The following is a 25292-nucleotide window of genomic DNA, read 5'->3' on the forward strand; positions in this document are numbered from 1 at the left end:
CCTCTGGGCCGGTGATAGAATCCCTATTTTACATGTGAGTAAACTAGGCTGAGAGATAAAATGACTTCTCCAAAGTCACCCAACTAACACAGTGGCAGACTGGGGATCTCAGTCCTGATTGCTCTGACTTCAAAACCATTGTTTAATCTATAATAATAATAGAAGTAAAAAGTTATAGAAGGCAGACCAATGTTTGCTTGGATGAGGGATCAGAGAGAGCAGGAAGAAGGGATTGCATAGGGGTACCAGGAAACTTTTGGGAGGTGATAGATATATTCACTATTTGAATTGCAGTGATGGTTTCACAGATGTACACACATGCTAAAATTTAGCAAACTACATTAAATTTGTGTCATTTACTGTTTGTCAGTTTTACCTCAATAAACCTGTTCAGGAAGGAAAAAACACATTGTTCTTTTTACTAATCACTGACCATGACCCCAGAATATCTGCCCTTAAATTGTGTCTAATCACAGGAAAACCAGGCCAAAGAGTTCTTTCCCTAACCAATTTAGTTCTGAGTTTATATAAACTATTAGTAAAACATCACAGAAAGGAAGTTTTAAATACCTAAGAGTAATAGATTATTTCCAAACACACTCTACAGCACTTCAGAATAGTATCCAAACAAATAAAATGTTAATTACAAAATGCAGCCTGGTAAAAGGATAAAGAGTAATGGCATTGCACAAACCTGGATTGAATCCCAGGTTTCAAGCGAATCTATTCAGGTTGCTAAATCTGTATCCAGTTCCTTATTTATAAAATGAAAGTGATAATAACAATGCTACCATTTACTGAAATCGTACCATGTGCCAAACACCAATCTAAGCACTTTATGTAATTATCTCATTTAATCCTCCCAACAACTATACATTGTAAATACCACTATATCCCCATCTCATAGATGCATAAAATAAGTTACAGAAAGATTAAGTAACTTTGAGGTCATACAGCCAATGAGTGCAAGAGCTGGGATTTAAACTCACCTTGCAAAATTTTTGAGGAATGAACTTGAAGAAAGAAGTAAAATACTATGTCTTAGTATAGTACAAATGATAGAAAGTCCCCTCTATTCTTTAAGCAAGTTTCTCTAAAAGAAGTCTCTTGTATTGAAAGAGGAGAAAATTTGTTTTAATACTCTACAAATTAAACTTTTAACTGATTATGGCTAATAGTATGCACTTTACCCATTTTATCCCTAATTCTCAGTCTGCAAATTACTATTATTTTTCTCTGTTTTATTGATGGGGAAAATGCAATTCTGAAATGTTAAATAACCTTTAATAGTGGCACAGATATAAGTCTCCTGACAAGAAATGGAGCTCTTTCCAGTCTGGCTTATTGCCATCCAAGTCACTCAGAACCACACTCAGTACTTTTTTAGAGACCACTCCTTAAGCATCTTAAGCAGTATCTTCCATAGAAGCACAGAACCAAAGTTTCATGGATTCTGGACTTAGAAACTCTTTGCTCTAAATCGTGATGTTTATACAGTGTTAATGCTTTATAAACGACATCTATATACTAACATACCCAATCCTTTTCTTTTTCTCATTTCTGGTTTGAGTAAGAAAACTTATGCTCCAATCTGTCAAAATACTATTATCAATGAATAAATAAAACACAAAAACCAGGATATAGGGACTTCCCTGGTGGCTCAGTGGTTAAGAATCCACCTGCTAATGCAGGGGACACGGGTTCGAGCCCTGGTCTGGGAAGATCCTACATGCAGTGGAGCAACTAAGCCTGTATGCCACAACTACTGAGCCTGCACTCTAGAGCCTGCAAGCCACAACTACGGAGCCTCTGTGCCACAACTACTGAAGCCCATGCACCTAGAGCCCGTGCTCTGCAACAAAGAGAAGCCACCGCAATGAGAAACCCAAGCACCACAACGAAGAGTATCCCCCGCTCGCCACAACTAGAGAAAGCCCACGCGCGGCAATGAAGACCCAACGCAGCCAAAAAATAAATAAATTTATTAAAAAAGAAAAACAAATAGGATATAATATTTGTTTAGCACATTTATGAAATTCTTTCACATATATTAAATCCTCACAACTTTCAAAAGCAGATACAGACATGGTCATCCTCACTTTACAGGGGAAAAAAACTGAGATTCAGAGTGCTTACACAACTTGCCCCAAGTCAGACGGCTAGTAAGTGGCAGAGCTGGGGTTCAAATCCAGATTTTATGACCATATATCCAGAATCTTCCACACACAAGACCTAATGTTCTTTCAGAAATAAGCTCAGGTGTCTATTCCTCCAAGAACTCTTCCCTGAAAAAGTCATTAACACCTCCCTCTCTGCTACTTATTCTACAGCATGTACCAAACACTGAACTGTAATGTATTTATTTATAGCGTCTCCCTTGCACCTGGGAGTTCCTTGGAGACAGAGACCACATCTCACTCACCTCTGTGTATCATCAGAACCTACCTAGCAAAGAACCTGATATCCATGTTAACTAAATGAATGCAAGCATAAATGATTATTTTTGCCTGCTACTAAGACTCTAATCAATAAAATTTTTTTTGGAAGCCATAATTTAAATCACGTGTCAGGAACTATGAAGGGCTTAATAAGCCTTAAAAACCCTACATTTCTTAAAGTCTCAGTCATCCCACCACCATAACAGAGAGGTCAAATCCTATACTTAGGCTCAAAAAAATCAAATGCATAAGCAGAGTACTCGTGGTTTGGTTTTGTAGCATTCATTTTATGTTACCTAAAAGTTAAAATTGACAAAAAAATTAATAAAGAGGAAACTTGGAAGCGGAGAAAAGAGCTAAGAGTTAGAAAAGCAATCATAAGGTCCCAACTTCTCCATTTACCAATGTGACTTCATTCATTCCAAGTGAGATTCCAGGATCTGTCACAAATCAAGTTCTTTATGAAGATATACATGTCTAGTGTGTATACCATTCCACTGACCCAGCTATGGGCAAAGAATAGAGGATGAGTGTGAGCTGAAGTATAGTGGACACAACACAAGCGGAGGCAGGGGAAGGTGCAATGGCCACAAAAGAAAAGTCATTCTACTAAAACTCAGCCTAGAACAACATGGTTGGGAAGTTACACTGCTAACAGACCAGGCTGAAACTATGGATTCACTCAACAAGACCTTACTGGTGCCTATTCCGTGTAAGGTCCAAAAATGAGCTCTTGAGAATAAAAGGATGATTAGATGCAATCCCTGCTCACTGCAAGTAGAGGAGACCAATAAATAATAAATGGATAATTACAACCCAGAGATAGGGCAACCCAGAGACAGGGCACCCAATCCCAACCCGGAAAAGTCAAGGAAAGCTTTCTGGAAAAGGTTAACTCCTAGGCTGAGTCTTAAAGGCTGAGTAGGAGTTAGACAAGTTAAAAGTTAAAAGGAGATGTCCAGGCCCAGAGAGGAGCATGTGCAAAGACATTAAAGCAAGAAGCTTGGCAAGTCTGGAGAACTGCAAACACCAAACAATATACACATCATTAGTACTAAAGGTAAAACATGTAAGCTGGGAGGAGAGGCGAACAATGAATGACACTGGAGAGAGTTAGGGAGAGAACACTGAGCTAACTCTCTTACTAAAAACCATACTAGGGGGGCTTCCCTGGTGGCGCAGTGGTTGAGAGCCCACCTGCCGATGCAGGGGACACGGGTTCGTGCCCCGGTCTGGGGGGATCCCACATGCCGCGGAGCGGTTGGGCCTGTGAGCCATGGCTGCTGAGCCTGCGCGTCTGGAGCCTGTGCTCAGCAACGGGAGAGGCCACAACAGTGAGAGGCCCACGTACCGAAAAAAGAAAAAAAAACATACTAGGGACCCCCATCTAGGAGACAGTGTACCTACACTGACACTTGACTGAAGGGCAGGCAGGCTTTCAGATATGCTCATTTAGAATGGATAGTTGGTTTTCTCCTCCGTAACTCCACAGCCTGATCAAAATGTACTGTCAACTATACTTCAAAAAAAAAAAAAAAAAGTTCTGTCAAAGCCATAAACCTCAAAAGTATGGATAAAATTACCACCAACAAAAATAAATGCAGAAAAATTCAAACACCCTCCTCCTTTGGTTCTGGGGCAGAGTACTATGGAGAAATATTTGATCCCCTCAGTAATGAGTGGTATAGTTAGAAAAAAAATTTAGAAAGGGGCATTTCTCACATTCACTGACATTTTTCATCTAGAAAGAACTATCAACATCAGTGAACTCTCCAGAACAATTCAAACTGTTTCAACTAGACTAAAAAGTTTAAAAAGTTGATGGAGAGCCAAAAGCCATACTATACCTGCATTGGTTCACCAACAAACCCAGGCAAACAGCCAAAATTATAGACCTTCCCTGCCAGGAAGACCAAGTAAAGTACACTCAGAAAACAAATTCAAAAAAAAGAAAACCCCAATAAATTCAGTGCTTTATTTCTCTAATAAAAATGCTTTAAAAGCCAAAATACTGTTCCTTCTTCACATGCTAAAAGTCACATTAAATCCATGCTTCATTCTAGAAGGATAATATGAATAACAGCTCCCATTCATTGATAGTAATATATGCCAAGCACTGTGCTAAGTTCTTTATATGAATTATCTCATTCAATCCTCACAACTACCTAGGAATTATGTACTATTATTGCTGTCCTTCCCTTTTTAAAGATTAAAAAAATGAGGTACAGTAAAGTAAAGTAACTTGCCCAACGTCTCACAGCTAGTATGGGGGAAAACAAGGGCAGCATAGATATATTACCTATTTCTGAAGAGATTATTGACAATCTAAGGAAAATTCATCCTATTAGATCTCTTCAATTCCTAAATATCCAAATTATTTAAATAGTTTCAAAGAGTCTATCATTAAGAAGATTGACCCTTTCCCCACAACAACAAATGGTGACCAGACCCTACCATGCACCAATCTACACAGTAGCCCAGGGGTGTTAGGTTGTATCCTACTCTGTAAAAACTGGTTCACTCATTTAGCACCAACTCAATTATTCAACAAAAATGTACTAAACCAGGCTTCCCTGGTGGCGCAGTGGTTGAGAGTCCGCCTGCCGATGCAGGGGACACGGGTTTGTGCCCCAGTCCAGGAAGATCCCACATGCCGCGGAGCAGCTGGGCCCGTGAGCCATGGCCACTGAGCCTGCGCGTCCGGAGCCTGTGCTCTGCAACGGGAGAGACCACAACAGTGAGAGGCCCGCGTACCGCAAAAAAAAAAAAAAAAAGTACTAAACCCTACTAGGTTCCAGGTATCAAGGATACAGCAATAATCAGTGACACACTGTCCTTGGAAGATAGCACAGAATATAGGAAAGACCATTCATAGGCTATGGAGGTAGCAAAGTCTGAGAATAAATCCCACCCTAGTCACTTACTGGCTGGTGGGCCTGAGTAGGCGCTACATCTCTGAGCCTAAGCTTTCTCATGTGTAAAATAAAATAATTATGGCCACCCTACAGTCTAATTGTGAGTATAAATAAGTTACCACACATAAAGGGCCTAGCACAATGCAGGCACACAATGAATGTTAATTCTCCTCCCCCCATAACTAAGGAACCAGGCTGTATAGGGGTGCTGGCTGAAAGGTAAAACAATGCTCATTATTATGACTTATTTAGCCAACCTCCTCCATCCCCCTCTGCCCAATCATAGTGAAAAACCAAAGTCATTACACAACAAGATCACTTGGCTGTGGCTTCATCTGCATCTTTTTCTTTTTCTGCGGCAAATGCTCCAGGTTAAGGGTAGGAAGACACAGAATCACTTTTATACATAGCTATGCACAGTTCTCTAAAGACTACTTCATGCCTTTCTTTCCACACAAGTGGTGGGACTTCCCTGGTGGTCCAGTGGGTAAGACTCCACGCTCCCAAGGCAGGGGGCCCGGATTCGATCCCTGGTAGGGGCACTAGATCCTGCATGCATGCCGCAACTAAAGATTCCTCACGCCATAACAAAGGATCCCACATGCTGCAACTAAGACCCGGCACAGCCAAAATAAATAAATAAATATTAAAACACACACACGCGCGTGCGTGCACACACACGTGCATAAGTGATAAAGAATAAGCATCAAACCCAATGTTTTTCTTTTTTTTTTTTGATGTGGACCATTTTTAAAGTCTTTATTGAATTTGTTACAACACTGCTTCTGTTTTATGTTTTGGTTTTTCGGCCACAAGGCATGTGGGATCTTAGTTCCCCAACCAGGGATCGAAACCGCACACCCTGCACTGGAAGGCGAAGTCTTAACCACTGGACCGCCAGGGAAGTCCCAAGCCCAATGATTTTCTAACATCCTGACAAAGCTGTAAAACTGCTCAACTCTAAAGTTCTACTAAGTGAAAGACCAACTGCATTCATGCTAGCTTTCAAAGCAGTATTTTTAGTAAAGGTTTAACAAATCCACCTATTCCTTCAATAAGCAATCAGTAAAGCCTGGAAACATAATTATACTAATAAATAAAACTATATCATATTGTATTGAATTAAGGCAGTGACATCAAACTGTAATAGTGTCATTGAATTCTACATAGCCATGCCAGAAAAAAAAAAAAGAACTATTCTGAGGTCTTGCTGAAGCCACAAAAGTCTCAGTCCTTAACTACACATCTTTCTGCATAGCAAAGTACAAGAGTTATCTCAAGGAAAAGCACTTAGGCACTTGTGCAATTAAGTTGCAAGCTGAACTACCTGCTTTTTTTCATGAAACACCATTTTTACTTGAAAGAACAACTGCCAGACAATTCAGACTTGGATGTTTGGCAGACATTCTTTCAAAAATGAACAATGTGAGACTGTCACTTCAAGGAAAACAACTGTCAGTATTTGTTGCCAATGATAGAATTTGGGCTTTCAAGCAAAAACTAGAGAAGACTTGTCTGATGAAATGGGTAGAGATATTAACAAATGTGATTTTTTGATACGGTATAATAAAATATGTCAACATTTTAGAAGATCTGCGTAACTCAATGAACCAATGTTTTCAAAATGACCAAAGCATGATGACGCAAAATTATGCATGAGTAGAAAATCCATTCAATGTACAAAACAGACCAATGGACTTTAGTGTAACAGAGTATGAAAGGCTCACTGATATGGTTTCAGATTCCACAAAATAATGGACCTCTAAAGAAACTACCAACTGACAAGTTTTGGTGTAGTATATAAAAAAAGAATATCCAGTTATCTAAAAAGTCAATCAAGGGAATTCCCTGGCAGCCCAGTGGTTAGGACTCTGCGCTTCCACTGCCGGGGACCTGGGTTCAATCCCTGGTAGGGGAACTAGGATCCCACAAGCCTCTCGGTGCAGCCAAAAAAAAAGAAGTCAATTAAAACATTCCTCCTGGGACTTTCCTGGTGGCGAAGTGGTTAAGAATCCGCCTGTCAGGGCTTCCCTGGTGGCACAGTGGTTAAGAATCCGCCTGCCAATGTAAGGGACACGGGTTCGAGCCCTGATCCGGGAAGATCCCACATGCTGCAGAGCAACTAAGCTCGTGTGCCACAACTACTGGGCCTGCGCTCTAGAGCCCTCGTGCCACAAATACTAAAGCCTGCGTGCCTAGAGCCGGTGCTCTGCAGCAGAGAAGCCACCGCAATGAGAAGAGCAACGAAGAGTAACCTCTGCTCGCCGCAACTAGAGAAAGCCTGCGCACAGTAACGAAGACCCAACACAGCCATAAATAAATAAATAAATAGATAAATAGATTTATTTATTTAAAAAAAAAAATTCCTCCCTTTTCTAGCCACATATATGTGGGACTGGATTTTTTTAATATACCACCAACAAAACAACCAGTTGCAGCAGACTGAATGTAGAAGCAGATATGTATCCAGTCAGACAGTGAAGAGATTTGGAAAAATTTTAAATATTCTTCTATTTTGTGGAATATAGTTATTTTCATTAAAATATGCTAACATTTAATAAGTTTATTATTTTTAAATGCACAGTTTTAATTTTTAACACAGTAAATACTGGTACACACAACCCACAAACAAAAGCTCTTTGGAGTCTTTAATAGGAAGAGTGAAGACACCAAAATTTTTGAGAACTATTGGTATATAGCAATGAGAAGGATAAACTATTGCTACATACAAGAACATAAATGAACCTCACAAACAAAGCTGAGTGCAAAAGTCAGTCATACCTTATAAAAGTTCATAAGTAGGCAAAAATAATCTATGGTATTGGAAGTCAGCATATTCGTTACCCAACCAGGGACTGAATCCGGGCCACAGCAGTGAAAGCATCGAGTCCCAACCACTGGACTGCCAGGGAATTCCCAACGTTCCCTTTCTTGATCTGAGTGCTGGTTACACTTTTTGTGCACTTTTTCTTGTATATATACCTCAATACAATTTCTTTTTAATCTATATTTTCTAAAAAAAAAATACACCCATACACACACCTGCTTTAGGCTCACGTGAAGAAATTTTGTTAACACTGGTCAGGGTAGAAGTAGGGCATTTTTTTTTTTTAAGACAGATTTTCAGGTGATTCTAATGTGTAGCCAAGCTACTGCTCACCTAAGTAGGTTGAAAATACTGATCTAAGAATTTAAAACCAGGGAACTTTTATATACAACACAGTAAAAAGAACAAGGACTTTGGAGCAAGGCAGATCAGGTTTTTAATACAAGCTTCTCTTCTTTTACTATGTAACCAAATGCAAGCAAGCTACTTAATCCCTATAGGCCTCAGTTGCTTCAGCTTCCTCTTCTGTAAAATGGGCACAATACTCTAAACAGGGTAAATGTGAGGATTAAATTATATAAGGGAAAGAAAGCAGCCAGCATATTGCCTACCACAGATATTCAAATATTAAGTCCTTTCTGTCTTTCCACCTTCATCTCCTACTACTCCTAAGGCCAAAAATAAATTACCCTCTTGACTCTTGATTTCTTCATCCTTAAAATGAAAATAATGCTACATGACCAACCTATACACTGTAGATCAAATAAAACAGTATAATTATATTTGCAGAATTATAAATAGTGTAACTATATTTACAGACAGGGATTTCTGCTACCAACTCAAAATAAAAGAGAGAGGACAACACATTAGAAAACTAAGATAGGGAGTTCCCTCGTGGCCTAGTGGTTAGGATTCCGGGCTTTCACTCCCATGGTCTGGGTTCAATCCCTGGTCAGGGAGCTGAGATCCCACAAACCTCGTGGTGCAGCCAAAAAAAACTAAAACAAAAACACAATACTTAAAAAAAAAAAAAAAGAAAAGAAAACTAGGATATGTATATAAGGCTATAAAACAGAAGCTAGAAAATATGAGCATCAGCAGAAACTATCAAGCCTGAAGGACATGATCAGAAGCCAAATCGAGATTATAATCTCTAGTCAGCCAGGGATTGAAGCTTACTGTGAAAAATATATCAGCCCAGGGTTCCTTCAAAATGTCTGTATCTAAGAGAAAGCACAATCTATAATATCATAAAAATAGGCATATTCTGAAAGTACCCAGACACCTGCCTAAAAGGAAGAAGGTGGGGGAGCTGTATTGGAGCTTTATAAACCAAGATGTTTTCATAGCATCTTTATACAGAAATCGATGGCCTAGGGACTTCCCTGGTGGTGCAGTGGTTAAGACTCCACGCTCCCAATGCAGGGGGCCCGGGTTCGATCCCTAGTCAAGGAACTAGATCCCACACGCATGCCACAACGGAGGACTCAACGAGCCACAATTGAGGAGCCTGCCTGCTGCAACTAAGACCCAGCACAAGCAAATAAATAAATAAATAAATTTTTTTTAAAAAAATCAATGGCCTATTTAACAAAATAAACTTTTAGATAAACAGTAGTTTGACAAAAAAGATTCTGTACAATTATTTTCAGTACTAAAGATATGCATAATTTCCTAAGGAATTAATTTCATAATAAATAAAACAAGAAAAATGAACTTGCTTTAGTCTCTTTGCTCTTCACTAGGCTACAACTTTAAGGGACTTCCCTGGCAGTTCAGTGGTTAAGATGCCGTGCTTCCACTGCAGGGGGCTCGGTTCGGGGAACCCCGCAAGCCTCGCGGTGGCGGGGGTGGGGGTGGGGAGTCTACAACTTTAAGTCTGATTTCTGATAACGTACCAGGGATTGTCAAGCTATGGCACACCCATGGCCTGTTTCTGTATGGCTTGTGAGCTAAGAATAAAACATAGGAGGGGGGGAAGGGAGAAGATGGGGAGGGGAAAGAGAAGCAAAAAAAAATAATAGAGACTGTATGTGACCCACAAAGCCTAAAATATTTTTCTACAGAAAGCATTTGCCAATCCCTGAGCACACCATCTTGCTGTCTTCTACTTTTGAGCCTTGTGCTATACACCATCATCATCAAAGCCTTTATCAATCCAATTAAATTCTAAATTCCATTCTAAATAAATAAAAACCTACATCTGGAAAAACACCTATCACCTTACTCCTTGTTAGAACATGACATACTTTGTCATCTCTCCTTACTATGTTCACTTCAAAAATTAATCATTCACTACCTGCAAGGCACCCTCCAGGACCTAGGACTGTATAAGATGACTAGAACACAGCCCCTGCCCCCAAGAAACTTACAGTTAAGTGAAGGAGCAGACAGAAACAGTCAATTTTCCTAAAACAGGGCAATATCAATATTATGACAGAGGCACACACTGGATACTCCTTGTGAACAAAATGGGGGCACTTATGACAACCTTAAGGATTCCGTAAGGTTCCTTAGGGGAGATGCACTTAACCCAGAGGGATGAATAAAAGGAGAAACAGCATGAGCAAAGGTGTGAAACTGTAAAATATCTGTAGAAACTACATGCTACTCAGTATTACCAGTGATGGGAGATCAGGCAGAAGGAGTACATAACGACAGGTCATAGAAGGCCTAATATGTCATGCTAAGGAGCTTAAGACTGTATAGCCAATGAAGGGATTTAAGCAAGGGAGTGATGTGGACATATACACCACTGGGTAGATGTTCCGGCTGCTGGGTGGAAGACAGGTTTACAACATGGGTGATATACAAACTACTTAGGAGGCTACTGCCCTTGTCCAGGTAAGATTAGGGCCTGAACTAAGGGGATAACCGTAGGAAAGGGGAGATGAGTTTCAGAAATATTTAGAAGGATTTATTTTTGGCTATAGAGATAAGGGAGAAGAAAAGACTAATAGCACAGATTCATATCTTGAATGACTGGATGAACAGCAGTGCCTTTAAGTTAGGACAAAACTACAGGAAGAGATGACTTTAGCTTTTGAGGGAGATACAAAAGGGGAGAGGCCAGAAGGAGATGGGGAAAATGAGTTGTTCTGGACCTACTGAATTTAAGGACCATCAAAATGGATGTATGCAGGTTGCCAGTAGACAGTGAGATATACAAGTCTAGAGCTCAGGAAAGAGGTCTGAGCTGGAGATAGGGATTTTGAGAGTCATCACCACACAGCAGCAGTTAAAGCCAATAGAGTGGGCAACACTACTCAAAGAAAGAAACTTAAAAAGTCCAGTGAGTCAAAGAGCCAACACTAAGGAATATCAACATTTACTGAGAAAGCAGAAACAATAAAGATCTCTTCTTAAATATCAGGTAGTTTCAAAAGCTTCAAAAATCTCTTCCTGCTAAACAACAGACTGGAAAGAACAACCATGAAATACATTCACTAGTACAGCTCATCTAATGGACAAAGTAAAGATTAAGGAACTCAGTAGGCGGAGGGCTTTCCAGGTGGAAGGCACAACATATGGAAAGAATAAGGGCATAATAGTACAGCATGTCTTTTTTTAAAAGGGAGGGGAGAATCTCTCCCCTTATTTTTTTCTTTTTAATTCATTTATTTTATTTATTTTTGGCTGTTTTGGGTCTTTGTTGCTATGCGTGGGCTTTCTCTAGTTGCGGCGAACAGGGGACTACTCTTTGTTGTGGTGCGCGGGCTTCTCATCGCAGTGGCTTCTCTTTGTTGCAGAGCACGGGCTCTAGGCGTGCGGGCTTCAGTAGTTGTGGCACACAGCTCAGTAGTTGTGGCTCGCGGGCTCTAGAGCGCAGGCTCAGTAGTTGTGGCGCACAGGCTTAGCTGCTCCGCAACATGTGGGATCTTCCCAGACCAGGACTCGAACCCGTGTCCCCTGCATTGGCAGGTGGATTCTTAACCACTGCGCCATCAGTGGTTAAGCCCCGGTTTATTTGGTTTTACAGTAGGCATATATGCTAGAAAGCCCTTAAAAAGAGGTACAAAGTAAGGCCTACAAGAACACTGGGAGGGAAAAATCAAGGAAGATTGTGCTGTTGACGTCATGAAACATTCGTAACCTCTACTTCCCCAGTACATCCACATATCCTTCAGGTCTCAGCTCAAGCATTAACTCCCCCAAGCATCTCTCTCTTCCTTGCTCTCTCAGGCAGGTCAGGCCATGTCAACCTCCATCCTCCCCATGGCCCTTGCCCAGGTCCCCACCATAGCAATTATTCCATTATGCTACAGTTATGTGTGACATGTCTGACTCCACACTAGATTAACTATAAGCTCCTTAAGAGTAGGGAATTTTAATTTTTGTATCCCATACTCCCAGCACTCCCTGACTGTCATCTAATAACCACTCAATAGATACTTGTTGAACAGATGTCTTAAACATATCTGTCACACACCGACTACTAGCTCCTTGGTCTTGGAATGCGTTGAGGATTTACATTCTTTGTTTTGCTTTACTTATGATAATTTTAAAATAAATTTATATTCCAAATGTAAAATGAGTAAGGGGAGATATAGCAGCAGGAAAACACTGAATAATAAAATAATAGCCTGGAGGAAAAGTTAGCTGTAAACAATTCATAAGTAAAATAAAAATAACAACAGTAGTATTTACCATATTAAGCATCAACTACTTATGTGCCATTCAGTGTTCTGGGTTCTTTGCCCTTCTTATCTCATATAATCCATTAACAACCCAATAACTGAGTATTATCTCTCTTTTACATATGCATAAATAATCCATCTCACTGTACTACTCTACCTTGTAATAAGTTACAGGTAGAAAACTAAGAGGGAAATGACTGTATTTGTCAGGATAGTGAAGAGCAAACGTTGTATACTGCATTCTCCACTTCAAAAAGCATCAATTGTTTCATTTTGAGCAAGCCAGCACAGTTAATGTAGAACCAGGTCCCATAAATTCACTAGGAGAAAGTCCTCTAGCACCCTCTCTGTCCCACTATATCCAACAATCTTCAAGTTTTAAGGGAGAAACTGTGAACTGATCTTCACGTATTCCTCCTCCACTGGGAGAAGAACCCTTTGGAAAGGCAATAAACCAAATATGACAAGCTTTTCACCTCTGTGTGGGGTGCCCTGATTTCATTTTTGTAAACTAGAGAGGGGGGAAAAAAAAAAAACCCAACTAACATTTATATAGTGCTTTACAGTTTAAAGAGTATTTTCACATTTATTACCTCATTTGAGCCCCACTTTACAGGAGAGTAAACTGAAACTCTAACAGATTATTAATGCATTTGGATTTCACATCTCTTAGACAAAAAATTCTTGGGGTTTAGGTTGCTAAGCTTCTGATATGCATAACTAACGACTTCCTATTCATGGTCCACTCTGTACATCAGAGGACAGACCCTCCTGTACAATCAGGTGAGGACCAATGTACCAGGCTGCCTTTCTGCAAAAAGAAACATGCACAGAAATTCTGATCAGAAGAGTTACGTGACTTGCCAAAACATGACATGAAGCTCTAAGCTGGTATTAAAAGAATCAGTATCTAGTAAATAAAAAATCCGCCAATAAGAAAAAACTCTTAAGATGCTGTTCTTTCACAGCTCACAAAGGCTGCTACTACCCTCTCCCATTCCTACTTCCAAGTATGATTGATACACATCTGGATAATCTGATCATCCATAAATGCAAACTGGCTTCCTCTTGCCATCTAGACTACCCATATATGTATGTACACGCATACTTACAGACATATAATAAAGAATATATTTTTATATGTGTATATATAATATACATACAAATAAGAAGTGCTGCTGAGTAATGGGACTATAGACAATAATATTGCTTCTTTTACTTTTTCTGTAATTTTCAATTTCTGCTATGAGCATGTTATTTTAATTAATGGTGGAAGAAATAAAGCTCTTTTAAAATTAAAAAATAAGGATAATAAATAAGAAAAAAGCAAGTCACAGAAAAATACTTAACACTATGATTCTATTTATATAAAGTTATAAAGGTACAAAATATATTGTTTAGGATACATACTTGTTTGGTAAAACTATTTTTAAAAGCAAGGGAATGATTCACACAAAATTCAGGAAAGTGGTTACTTCTGAGGGAGAAGGACAGAGATTCAATCAGGCAGGGAATCACAAGAAGCTTTAAAGGTACTAAAAATCTCCTTTTTGTTAAACTGGGTAGCAAAAACATAGGTCTTCAATTTGCTATCATTCTTTAAATTAAAGATTTATACTATATGCACTTTTATACATATGGTTTATCTCACAATTTAAAAAGAAGATATAAACAGGGTTGAAGAATCAGAATTTCAGGGCTGTAACCCAAACTCTTCCACTCACTGTGTAATCTTAAGCAAGTCATTTTACCTCTCAGCAGTTTTTCTTCTTATTTGATAGATGAGGAAACTAACAACTAATATATGTTTAGTACTTTACTGTTTAAAGTTCCTAGACTAGGGACTTCCCTGGTGGCACAGTGGTTAAGACTCTGCGTTCCCAATGCAGGGGGCCTGGGTTGGTCCCTGGTCAGGGAACTAGATCCCACACGCATGCCAAAACTAAGAGTTCGCATGCCTCAATAAAGGCTCATGGGCTTAGTTGCGAGCTGCAACAAAGACCCGGCGGAACCAAATAAATAAATATATATTTTTTTAAGTTCCTAGACTATAGTACCAACATACTAATATGCAGATAAACTGTGAGATAATAATACAAAGTAATACCTCCTTACTAAATAATAGATCATAATACTAAGAACTCAACGGTAGGACACACAAGGCTATTCACATTCTAGTCTCTTCTATCTAATAATAATAACATCTAATATTTTTAATGTGTACAATGTAACACATTGTATTAAATGCTTACCGTGGATTCTTTTGTTTAATCCTCAAAACAACCCTATGAGATTAGTTCTCTTATGCCCATTTTACAGATGAGACCACTGTGCCCAAGGTCACATAGGTAGTAGTAAATGGTGGACAAACTTCAGAACCCACACTCTTGACCACTACGTTAGTTTTGCCTCACTTTTCTCACGACATTTAAATCATCTATCTCTCCCATGACATTGAAAGCTCCTTTACAACTGTTTTTTGTTCACTTTTTAACAATTTTAACTGTATTTAATTGTACAATTTAGTGGAAGTAAGTACATTCACAATGTTATGCAACCATTACCACTAAGTATGACAGGTTTTTAATGACTACTAAAATCACTAGGTTATCAAGTGGTAGAAAAGGGATTTGAACTCAGGACTCTCAACCTCTAAATTAACAAACTATTCATTCTACCAAGGTACCTGTCTACCAATACCTCCACTGCTCTCCCCTTCTCACCAGAATACTGGAAGAATCAAATGAGGTGAAGTTACTAAAACACTTTATATACATTTCTACTGCACAGGTGAACACAGCTGTGAGGGGGAAAAAGAAAATCCACCAAGACAATTCTCCCAAGCGATTACTTTCCATTTTGAGCTCTCAAAAGCTAGGGCTTTCATATAGATATCCCACCTCTAGATCAAGCCTGCAGATCCACAAAAGCAACGTCTGGACCCCAGAGTAAAGTTATGAGGAGAAATGCTTGCATTAGTTAGATTACTCTCTCATCAAATTATGGGTAACTGCTCAAACCTGATTTTTATTGCAATACGGAAAGCTTCCTCATAACAAAACACTTTCAATTCCAAGGATAAGTCCAACCTTCAATCATTCTGCCCATTTTGGAGCTACAATAAAAAAAAAAAGATTCTTGGGACTTCCCTGGTGGCGCAGTGGTTGAGAGTCCGCCTGCCGATGCAGGGGACACGGGTTCGTGCCCCGGTCCGGGAAGATCCCACATGCCGCGGAGCGGCTGGGCCCGTGAGCCATGGCCGCTGGGCTTGCGTGTCCAGAGCCTGTGCTCCGTAACGGGAGAGGCCACAACAGTAAGAGGCCCGCGTACCGAAAAAAAAAAAAAGATTCTTAATATTGGGTATTTTCATGTGTTCAATTGTGAAGGCCAAGGAAAATGGTTTGTTTACAAGCTGAACCCTGAAGCTTGAACAAAAAAAGAATTATTTTGATCCCGTTGGTGCCTTACATCCCTCCCCATTTTTCCCCAATCTAAGCTCTAATCAACAGCCATTTCAGGTTTAACATATCACAGTTAATGCAATTAAGTCCAGAAAACTATTTTCCTAAAGATGTTTCCTCCATTAACACCCTTCTCTACTTTCCAGCATCACTCTTCTGCCATGAGAATGAGCATATCATTAAGCTTTAAATAAAATTTCTGATGAATAGATGGAAGTATTGTTTTTGTAGTTAATGGAATACGCTTACATCTCCTAAATAAAATAAAATAAAAATGATTCTTTATGTTTTTATCCACATCTGACAGAATTCTAACCACCTGAATTCCTTTAGAAGAAAATTCAATCTACAGAAATATAGTCCAATTATTTTAAATCTTATCAGGTAATGTCAAAAGAGAATCAAATGAAAATACCAAACTATCTCACCAATGAATATTTATGACATTTCCATATTTTCTGTCTTCTCTCTGTTTACATAAAACGGTGGTACCAAGATTCATCTCTGGATTATTAGCCTGCAATACAATGATGGGCCTAATTGCCTTGCAAACCAGGACACCAATAAATGGAGTCTTCAAGCAATCAATTTTAAGAGGAGGCGAAAAAAAAGGCCTAAGCTCTTTCTGAATACATGCACATTGCCTGACTGGGAAATAAATTCAGCCTTGTATTTTTCAGTCTCATTCATCAGTTCTCAAGCAAGGAATGCTCCCTTAACCACCTCAAGCTCATCAAATCTATTTAATACCAAATTCCAGGACTAATTTTTAAATGCACCTGGAGGAGAGAGGAAAGGAGAAGGCAGAGACGTCAAATAGAAAGACATCTATCACATTCCAGTTTCATCTTCTTCATCTTTAGTTACTGGAGTGGGGTTTTCTCCCCCAACTTTCTTTTTATAATACATGAATAATAGAAGATACTTTTCCCTCCTCAAAAAAAAAGAAAGAAGATACTTTCCCCTCCTCAATTCTACCTTAAGTGAAGCCCCTCTCAACTTTACCCTTTGTGTTGGTTTACTTCCAAATATGATACTAATACAAGTGAAACAAACAAAAACTAACAGCTTAAGAAGTCCTCTAGAAAAGTCTTTTATGTACCTTCTCTCTCCCCAACCACAGCCTCCAAAGCTGTCCATTTAAGTCCAACCCCCAACCCTCTTGTGTCTCTTGGAGGCCCTCTCAATCCTTCTTCAGAATCATCCAATCCACCTCTTCCCAGCACTGCTCACTGCCCCTCTCCATCCTCCCTGCCCCCTCCATATGAACAACCCCAGGTTTCCCACTCCTTAATTAGCCACATCTGCTACCTCACTATCAGCAACCACCTCTCCAGTCCTACCAGTTCATCTCAGACATTCTTGCTCCAAAACTCCCTCTGCCACCTTGGCCAAGGGACATTTTCTTCAAGATACCATCCCCCAACCTTGCTCACCACCTGCCACTATTCTTTCAGTAAGTCCAGCCCAGAAGCATCTTCTGTGCCCTCTGCCTTCACCCTGTACCCAGGAAGCCACCAGTGGTTCTAAGATCACTCTAAATCCCATCCCACTGTGCTCCCCCCCTTCCCCTCCCCGCCCAATTCCAATCCTTGTTCGCCCATTTTGGGCCTAACTTCTACTTTACGCCCTCCTGCCAGCTCACCTTCACACTCCCCTCATTCAAAGTCCCACCCCCCACCAGCTCCTATTCCAACCTCCATAAGCACTCCCCAGGAAAACCCCGAATTCTACCTCCTCTGCTCTCCTAACCCACGCTATTCCATAAAATCTCAACAAATTCCACCACCCCCAGATGGCAAGCGCCCACTTCAAGCTCAGGTCTCAGCCCATGCCAAGCCCCTCCTCACCCACGGCTCCTACCACCTCTATCAGCCTGCCCTAGGTCCACCCCAAATTCCACCCTCCTGAATTAGTCACCCCCCAGGGTCCTATCCAACTCTGCAGTCGCACTCTCTATTACAATCAACCCCTTACCCCGCAACCCGGCCCAGATCCCAAGCTGTCAATTGCTCCAGGCCAACCCCAAATCCACCACCCTCAGTCAGTCCCCTCCCCCATTAAAAGCCATCCCACTCCAGTCTCAACATCCATTTCGCCCAAAACCATCCAAATTCCACCCCAACCCTACAACCCCACGCTCCTGTCCCAGATCGTTCCCATTAAAAGTCCCCTTCCCTTGTCTCTCCCCCTCCAACCTGCTTGTGTCCCACCCTCACCCCACCCCCAGCCCGCGCCTGGACAAGTCTCCCCAGCCAGCCCGCCGTTCCATCGCGACCTCAACCCCCTTCCCCCAACCCGCGAAGGGGCTCCGCAGTCCCCACTCTCATTCTCCCCAGTACCACCGGCCCAGGCTCAGGGAGAGCGGACCGGGGTAGGGTGGGGGGGTGATCTCCTCACCGGCGAGCTGCTGCAGGCGAAAACGGCGGCGGCGGCAGCTGAAGCGGCGATGCCCTTGTCTTCTCTGAAGGCTACAGAGGCGACGCTCTCGCTCCCTCGCCCGTGTCCAGTAAGGTGGCGGATGGCGCGCAGGGACTGGGAGCCTCCTCCTTCTCAGCGACTCGGCTCTGAATCCTCTGCAGTAGCCGCCGAGGAGCCCGACGGGTGGGGGGAGGGGACGCTGGGCTGCGGGCTAGGGAGGAGGAGACTGAGGGAAGGGGCGGGGGACCGCTGAGAAGGGCTGGGAAGGAGGAGCCAGCGCAGTGCCGCGACACGTCCCACAGCCTCAGCCCGCCGGGACCACAACTCCCGGCATGCCCCACTCCGGTCCGCGCGCAGCCGGCGCCTCCCGGCGCGCGCCCGATGCGGAGGGACTAGTCCCTCCTTGGTCTCGGACAGTGGAATAAAGCCAACCATCCGCGGGTGGCTTTTGTAGACTCAAAGACCACAAAGGAGGCAGGTTAGGCACCACAGCGGCCCCATCCCCCAAGGGACGCTTTTAGCGGCGTCTCCGCCTTCTTTACGCGCGCGCACACCTCACCACACGGAGCCCCACCACCACCTCCCGCTGGACTACATTTCCCAGCATGCCCACAGACTCTCGCCCTCCTTCCGGACCCTTCTCAGACCCGGTACTACAGTTCCCAGGGAGTGTGGTACTTGCGAAATGCTGGGAGATGCAGTTCTCAGTTCTTCCTCCATGTTAAGAAAAAGAAGTGAAAGAGAGGAAAAAAGGAAGGAAATATGTCAACCCACCGAGAACAGGCCTACATTGGCTAGATCACTTGGAAGTCTGTACTTTCTTCGCAATACCCGTTGCCACTGTCTCGCACCAGAGCTAATGCAGCAGCCTCCTTCTGCTCTCCCTGCAAAACTGTAGACGATTTGGCAGCTTGAACCCAAATATAAAAAGAGCGTACTTCTTGACCCAGCTCCGCTACTTTTAAGAATTTACCTTAGAAAGATAAACAATTTGGAAAAGAATGGATAAGGTTGTTATCTGAGATTGTTGATTACAGTGAGGTAAACGTAAATGTCCTTCAACAGGAGCTGGTTAAATTATATATACAAACAATGCATTACTAAGCAGCTGTTTAAAATAATGATATGGATCTTTTTCTTGACATCAAAAGCTATTCACAATTTATTCTCGAGAGAAAAAAATTGATAAGAGGATAGCAAGTTTAGAATGATCTAATTTATATGAAGCTTGAGACAATGTTCTATAAGCATAGAAAGATTTCAGGAAAGAGGTTCCCCAGAATAACATCTGTGATTATCTTGGAGTAAAGAGTGTCAGATTTCAAGTAATTTTCATTTTCATATTGCCTGAATTGTTTAAAAAGAGCACATAACTTTTTAAGCTATAAAACTATTTTCAAAAAATATAATTTTCAAATCCAACAACAACCTGTCTTTGCTACCTAAAAGCTTTTCATGGCTTTCTATTGCCCTCAGTGGTGCTCCAAAACGAGGTCTGTCTGGTTTTTCTGGGAGCTCAACATTTCCACTAATTAAAACAAATAATGGTGGGGACTTCCCGGGTGGTCCAGTGGCCAAGACTCCAAGCTCCCAATGCAGGGTGCCTGGGTTCAATCTCTGGTCAGGGAACTAGAGCCCGCATGGTGAAACTAAAAGATCCTGCATGCTGCAACTAAAAGTCCTGCGCTCAGCAACAAAGGTCCCACGTGCCACAGCTAAGACCCAGTGCAGCCAAATATTTTAAAAATAAATAAGTAGGGCTTCCCTGGTGGCGCAGTGGTTGCGAGTCCGCCTGCCGATGCAGGGGACACAGGTTCGTGCCCTTGTCCGGGAAGATCCCACATGCCGCGGAGCGGCTGGGCCCGTGAGCCATGGCCGCTGAGCCCGTGAGCCATGGCCGCTGAGCCAGCGCGTCCGGAGCCTGTGCTCCGCAGCGGGAGGGGCTGCGACGGTGAGAGGCCCGCGTACCGCAAATAAATAAATAAATAAATAAATAAATAAATAAAAATAAGTAAAACAAATAATGGTGGTCACTTACAATTCACAAAAGAACATTAAGTTAGTAGGGAGGATTTACTCAATTTTCATTGTCTCTTCTCAAATTTTTCCTTCTTCTGGTCTTTCCACACCAATTTCCTCCTTTTCTCCTACTCATTCTTGAAACCAAAGCCAAAGTCCTACCTTCCCTAGAACATATATTTTAGGCATACTGATTTTCCTTGTGTCTGAATTCTTCTAGCGATGGTTTCTAATCTGTGAGCCAGAGATCACTGTGCGGAAGAGGAATGAAGAGAGAGAAATAAAGTTATTGTAAAGGGCCTACAAAGCAATATTTAAACAAAGCATTGTCTATAGACTGAAGAAATAAGTCTTACACTTAAAAATTGTTTCCTTCTGGGACTTCCCTGGAGGTCCAGTGGTTAAGACGCCGCACTTCCACTGCACAAGGCACGGGTTCCATCCCTGGTGGGGGAACTAAAATCCCACATGGCACGTGAAAAAAAAAAAAATTGTTTCCTTCTGTGTCCAGCTCTTCTAGAATATGGAATATAGTATCAGATGATCTGTGACTTAACATAAATCCAGTATTCAATTACAGTATTTTAGATTTTGTGTAATTATTCCTCACCGTTCTGCAAGAAAACACCAGAACATTCGAGCTCCGCTAGCCAGCCCGCTGGAGAAGCACAGGCCTATCAGAGAAAGCCCAGGTTGCCTGAATCAAAGGTTAATTTAGTCCATAGTCCTGCTGCAATCTCTTCAGCAGCCTCACCCCACCTAAATCTAATTACACTCCTATGCCTTATGACTCATTTTCCCCAAATACGTCAGGCACTGTCTTTTTCAAACTACCTCATTTTTCATCCTATTCTCCCAGCCTTAAAATTCCAGGTCCCCTCCCCCCCAAAATTCCTATATCCTCTGCTCCCTTCTCTGAGAATAATAAGAAATGTGCCTATGAAGTGTGGGCTAAGTCCCTTCCCCTCTCTGAGTGTTGCACTGACCATCCCATCTTCTAAACCCACTTCATTCCTTCTCCTCTTCTCCACTTCTCCAACTGGCAGACAGTGGGAGATGGGCAATCAAAATTAAAAGGGACGGATCTGTCCAGCGAGGAAAGCGTATCTGAGCTACGGGAATAGGTATGAGGAAGCTTACCAGACTAGGAATCTGGTAATCAGATCCTAAATTAGACCTTGCCGTGAGCATGCTGTGTGACCTTTAGTAAGTCCCTTAATTTTTTTTTTTCTGAACCTCATGTTTACATCTGTAAAATGAAAGGATGATTCCTGGCGTGTCACCTCATAACGTTATTAGGAGAGTCCAATAAAACAGTGGGTATGAAAGTGCTTTGAAGACTGTAAATTGCCACTTACAATCCAACCCTTCATCTAATTTGAGAACTCTCTCTCCAAATCCCTGCATCTAATCCTTGGCATGTAAACTTTTTACTCAGAATTATATTATTATTAATGAATTTATTAAAGTATTTAAGGAATTTGCTCTATTAAGCCAATTTAATTTCTTGATAAATTTTCTATATAGCACAGTTAAACAATTTCTGACTTTCCTAGACTTTTTTCTAAATTGAAATTTCATAAGATATATCCTTTTCTCTATCAGTTTTATAAGATTTGATTCATCTGTTATCTTTTATCTTTATCGATTTTTACTGATTATTGCTTCAGCTGTCATGAAATTTCTAGTCATTATTTCCACAAAGTCCACCTTTTCTTGGAAGCAATTTGAGCCATTGGCAGTTTTATTTTGTGTTGATTATTTCTACCAAGTGGAATTTTCCCAGGGGTCAACTTTGCAATGTTCAATGTTACCAACAAAGATGGGATCATTCAGTTTGCTTTTCCATCCATAAGAAATTTTTACCACGTGTAGTTTTAGCCATTGTCATTTTTATTTTGTGTTATTTCTACCCGTCCAATTTTTTTTCTGCAACCCAACAAAAACAAACTCAGGGACAAAATGACAGTGTCAAAACATTATCCTTTGCCTGTTACTATCTGATTGACTCAGACTGTGAAATGGTTTTGTCCCAGCTATGTTAATGAGCCGGCTTTGAGCTCTCTCTCTCAAAGCACCTCTTTAGGAAGGAGCCTTGGCACACAAGTGTGGGCTGGAGTATTACTTTAAGAATGCCTCAGAATTGCAGGAAAATGGATGTTAGAGACCATGTTAGGAGAACCAATCTTTAATGAGCCAGGGGCTGTGCTGGGGTCTAAGATCCATTATCTCATTTAATCCTACAGCCTAAATTTCCTTCACATGGCCATTTTATAGTAGAGGAAACTAAGACCCAGAGAAGGAGATATTGGCCATGTTAGGAACAGAAACCAGGCCCTGGTTTAATTCTCAGTGCAATTTGAATGATTATAATTTCCAAAATTATCTGATTTAATTTTAAAACTTTTGCACTTCATCCTGTTGTTTGTTTTCTGGCTGAGCCACATGGCATTTGGGATCTTAGTTCCCCAACTAGGGATCAAATCTGTGCCCCTTGCATTGGGAGTGCAGTCTTAGCCCCTGGACCGCCTGGGAAGTCCCTGCACTTTATCTTGTTGGAAAATTAAAATTTTTGAGTTTGACTAGGATACAAAGCAAGAGGAATATGTGGGTATAAACAAAGCATTCTCAAAGAGCTTTTTGTGACAGCAAATGAGACCAGGAGTGTGAAAATGTTTTGTAAATGACCCAACATTGGGCAAATGGATGTTTCTGCCATTTGTGATGAAGGCTGATATATAAACCTGTTATGCCAGCTTGGAAGAGTGCTAGAAAACTAATAGCACACTCCTGACATTCAGTAGATGAATGTCAAATGCCCACCCTAATATTTAATTCTAAGAGCCAATAGTAAAGGAATAACATTGCATCCTGCCTATCCTTTAAGACCTAATTCAGACATCAGGAAGCCTCTTCTGACCCCCCAGTTAGGTTAGGAGCCACTCAGCTCCCACAGCCAGCTCACACTGGATGCTCATTGTCAATTTACTGCCCTCAAGGACAAGGACCAAGGTGGTCCCATTCATCTCTGTGGCATAGAGCTCAGTTCAGCCTGAAGCTTCTCACAGGGTAAGGCTTCTGTAAATGGTGGTTGAATTAATGAATGAATCAATCAATTAACATGATGTATATAGACGCTATAGATAATCAATTAAAATGACAAGGGAAATATCTCGATAAAGCTGAAAAAAATTACTGACAATGGAAAAGAGCACATTAAATAAAATTTAGGGCACAAGTAAATTACAAATGAATCGGCAAAAACTGATTACAGCTACCAAAGCTCCAGCGCAGCAGCAGCAGTGAAGAAAGAGCCTTGACATCCTGGGTTCAAATGCCGCTTCAGCCAGGATTGGGTGTCCTCACATTCCCTCCCCTCCTGCACCTATTTCCATATCTGGAAAATGGCTGACCTTGCAGAACTCCCAGGGTAGATAAAATAGTTAATTAAGGCACCAGATGCTTTACAAGCTATGAAAAGCTGACCAAGGTGAGGGTTGTTAGTGATAAAGGTTAGAAGAGAATTTGGAGGAAAGTTTACACTTAGGAGAATCTTTTACATAAAGCTGCTCATGTTGATAAACTTAACCCCCCAAAAAGCATACCAATTATAGTGCGTTGAGTCGTGAATTGCATCTCCCAAAAAAGATATGTCCAAGTCCTAACCCCCATACCTGCAGACTTGTGAATGTGGCCTCATTTGGTAGGAAGGTCTTGGCAGTAAAGAAGGCAGGATGAAATCAGTTCTGGATTTAGGTGGACCCTAAACCCAATGCGTGATGTCTTTATAAGAGAAAGGAGAGATCTGAAACACAGAAACACCAAGGGGAAGGCTATGTGAGGACAGAGGCAGAGATTAGGCATGTGGCCCCAAGCAAGGCACACTGAGGCTTGCTGGCAGCCACCAGAGGCTAGGAGAAAGGCATGGAGGGATTCTCCTTCAGAGCCTCCAGATGGAACCAGCGCTGCCAACACCTTGATTTCAGACTTCTGGCCTCCACAACTGTAAGAGAATAAATTTCTGTTGTTTTTTTTTGCAGTACGCGGGCCTCTCACTGTTGTGGCCTCTCCCGTTGCGGGGCACAGGCTCCGGACGCGCAGGCTCAGCGGCCATGGCTCACGTGCCCACCCGCTCCCTGGCATGTGGGATCTTCCCAGACCGGGGCACGAACCCGTGGTCCCTGCATTGGCAGGCGGACGCTCAACCACTGCGCCACCAGGGAAGCCCTAAATTTCTGTTGTTTTAAGCCACCCAGTTTGTAGCAATTTGCTAAGACAGCAGGGAGGAAACTAATACACCAATTAAACTGGAAACCCACATAATCAAGTAATTAGCAAATATCTTAAGTCCCCCAAATAGATTCAGAGGAACCTATTTTGGGAAATGTTTCTCAGTTTCACTTAATCTGTCATCTCTAACAGCAGCTATGGAAAACTGGTGTTAACATCCATTGTCTTTGAATCTGTGCCTTTTCTGTTCTTAATCCTTCTTGCACTCTTAGTTCTTTCCCTGCCTCCTGGGATGGCTCATACTTCAAATCAGTGTGAAGAACTCTGGTGTCATACAAAATGTA

General features: G+C 41.5%; 1 protein-coding gene across 3 annotated transcripts in view; it reads right to left on the minus strand.

The window, feature by feature from the left end:
- The window catches only part of FAM168A (family with sequence similarity 168 member A), a 200365-nt gene extending 181467 nt beyond the window's left edge, over window positions 1-18898 (minus strand). For all 3 annotated transcript variants that reach the window (XM_030836143.2, XM_060303670.1, XM_030836141.2), the window contains exon 1: window positions 18679-18898. The gene's annotated coding sequence lies outside the window, so the exon portion shown is untranslated. The remainder of the gene's footprint in view (window positions 1-18678) is intronic.
- Window positions 18899-25292: the final 6394 nt, after the last annotated feature.

The sequence above is a fragment of the Globicephala melas genome, chromosome 8, assembly GCF_963455315.2.
Source record: "Globicephala melas chromosome 8, mGloMel1.2, whole genome shotgun sequence".
Classification (NCBI taxonomy): Eukaryota; Metazoa; Chordata; class Mammalia; order Artiodactyla; family Delphinidae; genus Globicephala; species Globicephala melas.